The following is an 11,419-nucleotide window of genomic DNA, read 5'->3' as shown; positions in this document are numbered from 1 at the left end:
GGCGCCACAACTCCCACCGCCAGTCTAGCCCAGTCGCGGCCCCGGGAGGGAGGCTGGGCGGCCCGGGGTGCAACGCCCCATATCTCTCCTCTGGTTATCAACTCCCTCCTCCAGCCGCCAGCCTACGCCCCTCCCCGCTCCCCTCGTCCCCGGGGAAGCACACAGCCTTGGAGCTCCGGCTTTTCAGCTGAATCAATAACCAAAATGCCTCGGGAAGGCAACTCCGGGGAGACGTAGCAGAAAATTGGACGTAGGCCTTGCTCCCGCGCTTGGCGAGGTTGAGGGGGCGGCTGTAGGCGGGGACTGGCGCCTAGGGTTCAGCGCTCCACCCCCGCCCCCAGATTCTAACCTCCAGCCTCACTCCTGAACCCGGACGGAAGGCCCCTCCTGGCGCTCCAGGGAGAGCAAGGCTGGGAATGTAGTAAAGGAGCCAGAAAGAATGAGGCAAGGGAACTGTTGGAATGACCCGCGCTGGCCCGGGGAAAGAAAACGGACGAGCAGACAGGCACTAGGAGCCGAGAGGGTCAAGTGAGGACGAGACTGATATGCAACAAATGCCCGGTTTTCCTCCAGCTCTGAGGCCTTCCCACAGGGGACCGCACCCTCCAACAGGGACGAAGGTTGGCCTTTCCTTGCGTCACGCCCCTGCCCATGAACCCCTTCCCCACCGCCTCTCAGTCCTGGGTCCCAGATCTCGCCTTCGCTCGGCTGGAGAAAGGCGAGAGCCCACGCGAGCGCGGCTGGACGTCCTGCCGGGCTGTGGAGCCGAGCACTGGGTGACCCCGGGCATCGCTCCGTCGTCTGAGGCGCCTCCAGGTCCCCAGCACTTTGGAGGAGCCCGTGCACACCCGAGTTTAGCTTCTCCTTTGACAGCGACAGGAGAGGCCAGGTCCGGATTTTCTTTCCTTCAACTGAGAGAGGAGCTTAGAAGAGAGATTGAGAGAGCCCAAAAAAGATGTGTGTGCGCAGGAGGGCCCGTGACCCTTCTCCCTAAAGCGCTACCACAGCAGACTTTGCTTTTCCGTTTTGGCCCTCATGGGTGAGTGAGGACGCTCCAGCCCCAGAACCTGGGGTGGGCCCCTGGGCGTGCAGGGGTAAATGGCTGTGGCATGGCTGAGTGCGTTGCTGGTGCAACCTCCGTGACTCTGAGGAGCACGTGGGCAAGTATATGAGTGTGTGTGTGCGTGTGTCGGTGTCTTAGTGCATGTCCAGTGTGTATGTAAGCAATTAAGTGTGTATATGTGTCTGATCTCAAACGCCCCCAGCCTAAGGTAGGTGGGAGGGGCGCACCAATTATTTAATTGAGCCACTGTGCCGCAGTGTAGGGTTTGAGGCCCCCTGGAAAAGGGAGAGTCTAGGGGGCAGAGAAGGAGGCCTATTTCCCCGTACTAACGGGAAGGAAGGGAGGAAGGAAGGAAACTTGCCCACAAGGTAATTTGAAGGTGGGAGAGCAAGCGGCACTATTTGCTTGGGGTGTGGGGCAGAGTGAGAGCAGCGTGGATCCGCCGCTGATGCTGAGAGTCCATGGCACCCAGAGGCCTGGAGAAAGGAGGCTTATAGTTGTAGGAGGTCTGGTAACCCTCCCTGGGGAGGGACTTAGAGGGACCCAGCGTAGTTGGAAGGACCCATGCTGCGCCTGTGTGGTGAGTCCGCACACGGTCCTTCTGGGCCCGGCCCCTGAAGGAATAACGGAACTCAGCGACCCCCACAAGGGACAGTACGCCCTCCACCCTGGCCCGGTGAGACGCTGGTCTTTGATCCAGCCTGTCATCATGTCCCACTCCAATCCTTCTCTCTGGCGCTCTCAATTTTATTTTTATTATTCAAGCAAGCCATGTCGAGTATAGAAGAATTCTAAGCAGAAAGCAAACACTCCGCTCGAAATTTTGCCGCTCCCAAGCCTGTTCCCTTTGCCACACACGAGGTCCGGATTTCTGTTCAAAGAAAAATGAAGGGAACAGCTCCTGAACCTCGCCGGGTGTGTTTGTTTTCTCCATTTTAAATTTTTGCTTCACGAAAGACATTCTGTGAGGGTTAACTCAGGTCTCCGTTCAGTTGGGCTTCCCGGCGCATTCACACTCACCGTGAGCTGGCCATTCTGTGCAGAGGCGCGTGGCCTCCTGCAGAGCTGCGCGGAACCAGGCGGGGAAGTGGGTCGCCTCCCCTTCTCTGGCTGCGGGGAAGCCGGCAGGGAACACCCGAGGGGGGCGCAGGACAGTCCCGGTTGACTGTGGGAAGTTCGCGGTTGCCCTCGTTCTCCCGTGCCCCTGTGTGTTTCCCCACACTCTCTCCGAGCTGTGTGGGAGTGGGCGGCCCGCAGGAGTCCCCGCTCTGGCTCCCTCCCTACCTCAGGACTGCGAAGTGGGGCCCGGCCTCCGTGACCGTGTGCAGTTTTCAGTGAGGAGCTCAAGGCACACTGGTGAGACGGGAATGGTGTGTGTGTGTGTGTGTGTGTGTGTGTGTGTGTGTGTGTGTGTGGAGATGGGGGAATTGTTGGATCTTCTCACCAAACCCGGGCTTTGGCCGGGTCGAGATCCGAGCTAGGCGGCTGCCAGAGGCTGGACAGCCGCCTGAATCCAGGCTCTCCAAACCCAGGCCCGCTCGCACCCCTCCGTTCTTCCTGGGGCACACTGCCAGGGCGGCCTCGCTCTCCCTTGCTCTCCCTTCCCCGGGAGGTGGATTGTGCAGAACCACTGGATTGCCACCCACATGCTGCCGGGTTACGTAGTGTGAGCACTGGATGAAGAAGAGTGAGTGCGCCTGTACCCAGTACGGCCACGTGGCAGGGGTGTGTAGCGGGTGCCTTGCTGGGTGCGTGTATGTGCACGCTTATTGGGACGCCCTTTGGCTCTGGGCGACCTTCCCACCCATGGTTATCTAGAAGCAGGGCTCCAGATATGTTGAGTTTGTCCGGCACAAATTCGCTAGGATTCCCCGCCTGGCAGTGGGTGGGTAAGGCCAGAGTCCTGTGTCCACTGCCCTTGCTCCCACTGCCAGTCTCTGCTTCTCTACGCCCCCTTCGTTTTGGTAAAGCGATTCAGGAACTTTAGCAGGAGAGATGGGATGGTGGAGTCCCAGGCTAGGAAGGGAGTGGGCAACCTAAATTGCTTTCTCAGTGGCTCTGGCTGGCTGCAGCTCCCATATAGACAGACCCTAGATTTTTCTGGCTCTTTCTGGGTCCAGCAGGGCCACTGCAGCCTGAGGTTCAGCTGAGGTCTCCATTATGTCTCCTCGGTGGCCCCCGAAGGTCCCAGGGAGCTGTTTTGTCCTGGGCTGGAGTTGGCTGGTGGGCTGACACCTGGTTGCCGAGGTCCTCCACTCACAGCCGGGGTGGGTGGGAGACAGGTCAGGAAGGGGTGGCACTAACCCCAGTCCACTCAGATGTTCCTTGGGACCAGGTGTCCTGAGAGTTTCTACAAGGATCTACCTGAGCTGGGTGGGGAGAGAGGCCTTGCTCTCAGCCCCGTTGGCCATCCCTCATTCCTGCCACTTTTCGAGAGTGTGGGCCTGATCCAGTCTTTCTCCAAGGACGGTCCAGTTTCTCCCCACTCACCTTCTCTGTGCCTTTTGATTGACTTCCTGACCTTCGGTGCTGCTTGGTGCTGGGTCCCAGCAGCCTTCAGGTAAATAGGCCCCACCCTACCCCCACAACCCAAAGGGGAGCTTCCAGGGTGGGAAATGTGGCCTGTCCTGGCTTCTAGGGGAGCCAAGGTGTGTATATGATTGGGTGGGAGTCAGAGCCTGGGTTCACCCAGATGCTACCTGTACAGAGCCCCCCAGTCCTGCACTGCCGGTGGGACAGGAGCCCTGGCCGGAGCCTCCAGGGTCCCCTTCCGGTGCTCAGAACCTGGAACGCAGGAGGCTCAGTCCTGTGTCTGGCTGTTCTTCCTTCTTCTGTATTTCCTGGGTGCTCTGGCGGGCACACCAGGCCAGCTCTCCTGGCCTGGCCCCCTGGCCCCAGCCCGGCCCTGCTCTTTCTGGTGCCCCTTCTCTCTGCTGAGGCTGGGGCCAGGCCTCTCTCCCGGGCCAATGGTGGGCCTGGGTGGAGATTCTAGGCTGCTTCAGGCATGTCCTGTACCCTTCTGTGGCCTTCCCTTCCCTTCCCTTCCTTTCCCTTTCCTCCCCCCCCCCTTGCCTCTCAGTGTCCACCACCCTGCTCCCCTGTCTCAGCCTGTACATCTCCCAGCCAATGCTCCAGACAGAGTCAAAGGCTCAGAAGTCTGGGTTCCTCTGCCTGCCTCACCCCCTTTTTGTCTGGGTCTCCTAAATTGCTTGCTTCAGTCACTCAGTCACCTTAGTGAGTCACCAGCTTATTTCAGGCCTGTCTGTCAGATGTCAGTGTCTGAGGATGCTGCAGGGAACAGGACCCTCTGGGCTCTATGGGTGCCTGTCATGAAGGTGGAGGTCATCCCGGGGCGGTAGAGATGGGAACCCAAGGTGGCTGGGTTGGGGTAGCCGATGCAGGAGATGGGAGGTGCCGCCAGTCCTCCTAGCTGGCATTTACCCTCTCTGGCATCCAGCTGCCTACAGTTTGTCTTTTGCAACCGAGCTCGGGATAGACATCCTCAGCTGTTGCTGAATCCTTGCCCCCACACACCTTGGTTCAGTTTAGGGTCTACTGGTATGAGCCTGGACCCCTGAAGCCGCCTCCCAGGTGCAGCCTAGATTCCTCCTCCCCCAGGCAGCACTCCCCTGTTTGCTTTGTCCCTCCTCCGCCTGGGCAGGGATCCTAGCCAGGCCATGGAGCTCTAGGGCCATCAGGATCTGCCACTAGTTGCCTGGCTTGGTACAACCTGCTGGTGTCTTCTTGAGCCCAAACGAGGGATGTCCAAGGGAGCTGGTGCGTCTAGAGCCTCACTGTAAAGAGGGCCACACGGGAGTGACTGTCAGCAGCAAGTCAGATCGCATGAAATCTTCCAGGTACCTATCATCCAGCTGGTACTAGAAGGCAGGTCCCACTTTGACTCTGGTCTTGGGCTAGTACCCAGAGGCTTAAAGGAGGCAAAGGAGTTCTCTACACCTGCTGCATATTAAACCACGCAGAGAACTTAGAAAAAGTTACTAGTGCTCAGTAGCATACCAAATGGCATCAAATCTGGTCCCAGTGGGCTCCAAGAAACCACTAAATTGGGCCAAGAGTGGGGAAAGCAGGCATTGCTGGATAAGAGAAAGGCAGGAGCAAAGGTCTGGAAGTGGTCAGTAAGTGGTGGGAATGAGAAGTGGTAGTTTCGGCCAGGACTTTGGGGGAGGGTGGGGGAGGGAGAAGCCAGCAGTGGTGGGGCCTGGAAGGGGGGCAGTTTAGAGGTAGGGGGTGAGGGGAGACAGGCCTGGCCTGGGCACAACCGGGCTCAGCCTGCAGGTGTCCAACGTGACCTGAAAAGCTCCCCACCCCTGCCCGCAGGGCTCGGGATTCTCCTGGGGACAGGATACTGTGGGGACTGAGGGAGAAGGCCCCTGGTGGGGCCTGGCCAGAGCTCAAGCCATCAGCCAGCTCAGCTCAGGGACCAGTGTCCCCAGGTTCTAGGACAGGGCTGGGGACTCCCAATTCGGTGATCTTCTCGTCAAGTCTGCTTTCCTCCACATTCCCCCCACAGCTTCCTACTGCGAATCTTCCTTTCTCCCCTTCCTCAGGTGATTTCACAGCCTCGTCCTTCTCTGTTTGCCCCTTCTCCTTCTTCCGTCTGGCCGCACCCACCCCAAGCTGTCTTTCCCAGCTGGCCCCTGGCCCCTTCACGGAAGTCTCCCTCACCCCTTCTCCCCATCTCCTGTCTCTTTCCTCCTCTGCCCTCACTCACACCCTATTCCCCCTCTTCCCTCAGCCCCTTCCTGTGGGGCCAGTGAGCTCTTTTCCTCGTCTTCAGAACTGCGCATCCAATCCAAGTGCGCTGTTTAAACGAAGGAAGGGATGCCAGAGGTGCAACAGAATCATCTAAAATTTTTCCTTCTTTCTTAATGAAATCTATTCACTCCTTCCACAGTCTGATTGTATCTAGATCACCCCCTAAACTGATTTGTTTTCTAGCAGGGGATGTGTGGTTTACTGCCCAGAGCTGTGCTGGACCCGTCCTATCATGAAATAGTCCCAACAGTCCTCAGGGCAGGGCTTGTTTGCCCTGTTTTGCAGAGGTAGAAACAGACCGAAGTCACACAGCTGGTTTGTGTGGATTCAGATCCAGGCACGGGCCTGGGGCCCTGCCGAGGCAAAAATCTCTTCCTCTCCCTTCAGTCTGAGAACTGGGCTGTCTCCCAGATCACGCAACGAACACCCTGGCCTGGTGCTGTGTGGCAGTTCCTGGCACAGCAGCCTGGGCAGGGCATTTGGATTGACCACGCCCTCGCAGGGACCTGTGGCCTCTGTGGAGACAGGAGGAAATTTTGTCTCTGAGGACCCCGGTGTTCGCAGAGCAGAACCTGTGTTGAGAGTGGCTGGGCAGCGGCCTCACCCCTTACAGTGAAGTATGTCTTATTTGGCTTTTGCTGTTTTGATAACAGCTTTACTGAAATGTAATCCACATATCATGCAACTCCCTCATTTACAGTGTACAATTCAATGGTTTTTAAATATACATCCAGGTACACCAGCCAGGACAAGATTCAAAGTCTTGACTCTCAGCTAGGTGGGGTTGGAATCTGCTAACTAGTTGCAAACAGGTTGGTTAACCTCTCCGGGTTTCATTGTCTTTATCCATTAAATGGGGATAGTATTAACTATGAAAGAAACTTAAAAGAAAATTTAAGTTTGTATCATTTGACTTAAAGCTGAGAGTGCACAGGTAGTACTACTGGTAGTTTGTCAGGTCAGAGTCCCCATGAGAACAGGGGTGGGTGTCTGGCCTGCAGGTTGCAAGCCAGGGTTCTGGGCCCCCACCCCAGATGCCTGGTTGGAGTTGGAGTAGATGGGGGTGCTGGAGAAATGGGACTCACTCACGCTGAAGGACAACAAACCTGCTGGTCTCCCCAACCTCCTGTTTCTGAAAAGCTCCGGGTACCAGGTCTAGAGAAGGCACTGAGCTGTAAGGCCCGCAGTCCAGCGCTGCTCTCAGTCATCCGGCTGAGGGTGTTTGCATGGACATTACTGAGATTCCGTGTTTACAGTGCCTCCCATGTCTCTGCCCCCACGCCAGATTCTCCCCTTCCCAGTTCTGGAGCCGCCAGCATGAAGGTCTTTCTGGACAGGGAAGGACCACTCAGGAATATGGCCAGGCAGGAGTAGCAACATGAGCCCAAGAAGAATTTCTCTGAAGCCCCCGCAGCTGGGATCCTGGCTGACAGGGTCCTGGATCCCTCCTCTTCCCACTGGCGCCCTGGGAGAGAGCAAGGGCTCCTCCCCCTCCCCTCCCCCTCCCGCTGCCGCTGCCTGGTAGAACAGCCTAGAGGCCGGCATCCCCAGCTTGTATATCCTTTGATACCTTTTAAATTTGTGAGGTGTCACAATTCGAATGAATGTAGTAAAATAACTTTCGAAATGTTAGAATATGTTTGAAGAGGCGTTTTGTTTCCATGCTTCCAGCAAGGGCTGCTGCTCAGCTTCCCTCCCAGACTTTATGTCCCAGAAAGCTTTCCCAGGGAGACTTCGCGTGTACTGGGATGCTTTTTGTCTTTGTGGCACCTGCCACAACACTGCACATTCAAGGTCACCCAACCACCCCAGAGAAGTGATGACTTGAGATCAGCATCACCAGAAAGAGGTTTCTAGGCTGAGCTTTCGAAGGGAAGCCTGTGGGGTGTCCCCTGCCTCACTGGCTGAGGCTTCCTTGCTCTCCTGGGCAGGTTGGTCCCAATTCCAGTATCTGAGGCCTCTCCACAGTGCGGCCCTGGGCCAACCAAGAAAGACAGGAGGTTACCTGGAAATGAGGGTGTGGGGAGCCTGGAGGAATTTTCCATCTCCTGACCCAGGGAAAAGATTCCGTAATTCAGGGGCGAGGAACCTCTGGGGCAGCCCTGTGGGGACTCTATCTTAATCCTGGAAATGCCCTGACCACTTGCCAAAGCACCCTCAAGACCTCACTTAAGGAGCAAGCCTACCCTACCCCTCCCGCTCCCCCCACCCCTGTTGGCCCAGATATAGCTGCTAATTTATACCTACTAGGCATGATTCTCCAGGAACTGCTGCACACACTTTGGAATATTCCTCACCCAACAGACATTTATTGAGCTACTACTATATGTTGGACATGGTGCCAGGTACCTGGGGGAGAGTTGTGAATCAGAGAAACCTAAATCCCTTCAGTGGCGGAGCATACATGGTAGGGACTGCTAACCTTCCCTTGGAAAACAAAACCGGGCGTGGGGTCCAGGCACGGGACCTCTGAGGTTGACCTCTTGGACCACTGCACCCGGTGGCTGACAGAGATGCACTTGCCAGCCAGTGACTAAGTGCAGATTTGTTTTCCTGGCTATTAAAACCACCTCTGAAAATAACTTCGCTAAAAGTGGTGCTTTTGCACAGCCTCAGGGGCCCTGCAATAAAACCAAGGGCCAAGAGGGGGAACCATGATGCCTCGTGTTCAGTTGGCTGACAAAACCAAACAAAAATACAAACAAGCCTTGGGTGTGGCTCAGTTGGAAGGGCGTCCTCCTGGAAAGTGAAAGGTCGCGGATGGATTCCCGGGCAGGGCACGCACCTGGGTTGCCAGTACCGAGCCCAGGAAAGGGAATCAATCCCTGATGTGTCTCTCCCTCTTCCCTCTCTTCCACTCTGTAAAAATACATCCGTACATACAAAAACCCTGAACAAACGTGCGGACCCGTGCCTTGGGTGTGTGTTGGAGGGGGAGGGAGCTTTAGTCTGTAGGGGCTTATGGTGTGTGCTAATTTCCATTTAGTTTTAACACAAGTTTATTTTTTAAAAAAGGAAAACATTTATCTGGGGAAATTCTAAACAGTATAAAATATTATAAAGTGACAAATAGGTTTCTCTTCTGACTCTCAGTCCTTTCCTTAAAAGCCCCGAGTTTGGTCCCATCCCCGACATGTGTTTTACACCCCTCACCCCCGTTTGAAAATAGGACCGAAGTCACACTGTCCCATGTTCTTTGTCCTACCTTTTCCGCCCTCGCCAGCCCCTTGGTCTTTGGCTTACCCCCCCTTCGGCATCCTCACTACCGCCTTCCGCACGGCGTCGCCAGCTTAGCGTGTTACCTAAGGTTTAGTTCTTTGTAAGGGAAAAACAAGAGAAAGCAAGAAAGAAAAGAACGTTTGCCACAAGAGGCTGTTTGTTTAGTTCCCGGGACATGTGAGCCCGCGTTCGGGCGTTGCCCTGCGGGCCAGGCCAGCGCACCGGTTGGCCAGGCGCTCAGAGGCCCGAAGCCTGGTCCTTCAAAGCCCCGCGGGCAGAGAGCGCGGCGGGGCAGCAGGGTCACCGGGAATTAGCGCGCCGGGCCCGGCGAGGGATCGCCGCGGGCGAGAGTGCAAGACGGGATTAGCGGGTTCAAAAGCAGGTCAGGGGGTGCTATACCTGGAGACGAGGTCCGCAGGCGAGGTCACAGTCCGCGGGCTCCGGGAACCGCAGCTGGGGGATTGGGCGGCAGGGAGGCTGCACCTGAAAGGCCCAGTTCCCAGCGGAGGGGTCGTTGGGCCTCCGGGGAAGGCCGTGTCCTCTGGCCGCCGCTGGACCCGGACACGGCCGCTCTGGGCCTCGGCCAGGACCACGGCCACGGAGGATGAGGGGGCGGCGAGGTAAGCCCGGAGAGGCGTCCGAAACCATTTCAATGAATAAAGAGCAAATGTGTCTGCACAGCCGTTTCTCGCGCGTGTATCTGCAGGAGAGTTTACCTACTTTCCTTTTAGATGTTACTCCCATTTCTTTTTCTTAAACACACATTTTCTCTCTTTCTGGCGAGGCAGAACATTTCTTATGCAAACAAATAGTTCAGCAGACTGCACCGAACAGCGCAAAGGAGTTTCTTGCCGAGACACCCGCGGCCTCCGCTGAGGCCCGAGTGTCACACCGACTGTGTAAAAATAATCACAACCCACGCGCCACACTCCTGGGTCCTCACGTGTGTGGAGGGAGTGCGAGGACTGCCGAGAGGAGCGCCCTTGCCCAAACGGACTTGGAGGAGTGTGTGTCGTTCTGCGAGCCCCTGACTTTATGTTTTGTGTTTTTTTACGCGAAGTGGGCGCCCCACTCCGACGCCCCGGCCTTGGCAGGTGACCCCAGAGCCCCTGTAAATGGACGGGTGGAGAGCGCGCAGGGCTCAGCGGCACTGGGTGGAGGTGGCCCCGGCCTGGCTGCTGTCTCCAGGGCCCCCACCTCGGTCCTTCCTGCCCCAGGGACCTGCGTCGCCCTTCCCAGCCTCGGCCTTTCGCCTTCCCTTCCCCGTGGGTGAGGCCCGTGAGGCTGGAGAGACGGGGCCGAGATGCCCAGGCTTGTGTCTTCACCTCCACGGAGGCCGCCCCTCCGGACTGGGTCCCGCTGATTTTCCGCGGAGAGTCCCACGGAAGAGTCCACTCCTTAGGGGCAAAGTTTACAGATCCTTGGGGTGATCGTGGTGGCGAAGGCTGCGCTGCAGGTCGTGGGGCTGCGGGGACGCGGGGCGGAAAGGGGAGTGAGCAGCGTGTGTGCAGATGGCAGACAGGGAAAGAGGGCGGGCAGAGGGAGGCCGGGGCCGGGGAAGCAGCCGCGAAACCTGGGTCTGGGCAGCCGGGGAGCGAGATCCGGGGTGGCCGAGTGGGAAGGGTCGGGGCCGAAACCCGAAACCCGGAGGCCGCGGGTGACCCCGACCAGGCGCAGCGCGGTCTCTGCCGGGAGTGATCTGTCTCCCAATCTCTCACGAATTCTTGGATTTAGTCAGTAGGTGGGGACCTGAAGGCTGCTGATGGGCAAGCCCGTACGAAGGGACCGATTGCCGGAGAATTCCCATTCCCCCAACCAGCGGGCATTCAGCCCCTCCCAGCCGGACTCAGGCGGAGAGGCCTGGGCCAGGGGCCCCCTTCCTCCCGGGGCGCCCCGGGGCGATCGGTGGCTGTAGCTTTGTTCCGAAAGACGCCGGGAATCTCATTCCGCACCCCTAGTGCCCACTGGCCGGTCCGGGTGCCGGAATCCCTTCATTAGAAATTCATTCCTCTGGTTGAAGACACTCCTCTCAACTTCCTTCAGCTTTTCAGTCCCACGAACCAGGCCGAGCGGCCTTCTCAACGCCGTTCCCAGCCTCTGCACACTGTCCGCAGGACCACAATGGAACTGGAAGGACCCCCCCGCCCCAAGTACCGAAGCTTAAATTCATGACTCTCTTTCTTTTAAAAAAGACAACGGTTAGATATCCCAACGTGTTGAGTTCTTCAGCATTAAAATAATGCTCAAAACAAAACGGTCACATATATGGCTCCTGTGGGGAGGATTATTTCTTCGGGTCCTTGCTGAGTCAACGGGATAGAGACATTTTCATTGCTCTTAACATACAAGGTGAGGAAACGC

At 57.2% G+C, this 11,419-nt stretch overlaps 1 protein-coding gene across 1 annotated transcript in view; it reads left to right on the top strand.

Annotated features, from left to right (window-relative positions):
* The first annotated feature begins 109 nt into the window (after positions 1-109).
* CD207 (CD207 molecule) overlaps positions 110-11,419 on the top strand; it is a 49,113-nt gene continuing 37,803 nt past the window's right edge. Inside the window, exon 1 of the mRNA XM_053663382.1 lies at positions 110-620. The gene's annotated coding sequence lies outside the window, so the exon portion shown is untranslated. The remainder of the gene's footprint in view (positions 621-11,419) is intronic.

Source organism: Artibeus jamaicensis, unplaced genomic scaffold, assembly GCF_021234435.1.
Source record: "Artibeus jamaicensis isolate MK-2021 breed Jamaican fruit bat unplaced genomic scaffold, CSHL_Jam_final contig_3174, whole genome shotgun sequence".
Lineage (NCBI taxonomy): Eukaryota > Metazoa > Chordata > Mammalia > Chiroptera > Phyllostomidae > Artibeus > Artibeus jamaicensis.
The sequence above is the reverse complement of the archived record's forward strand: the minus strand, read 5'-3'. Positions and strand labels throughout refer to the sequence as shown.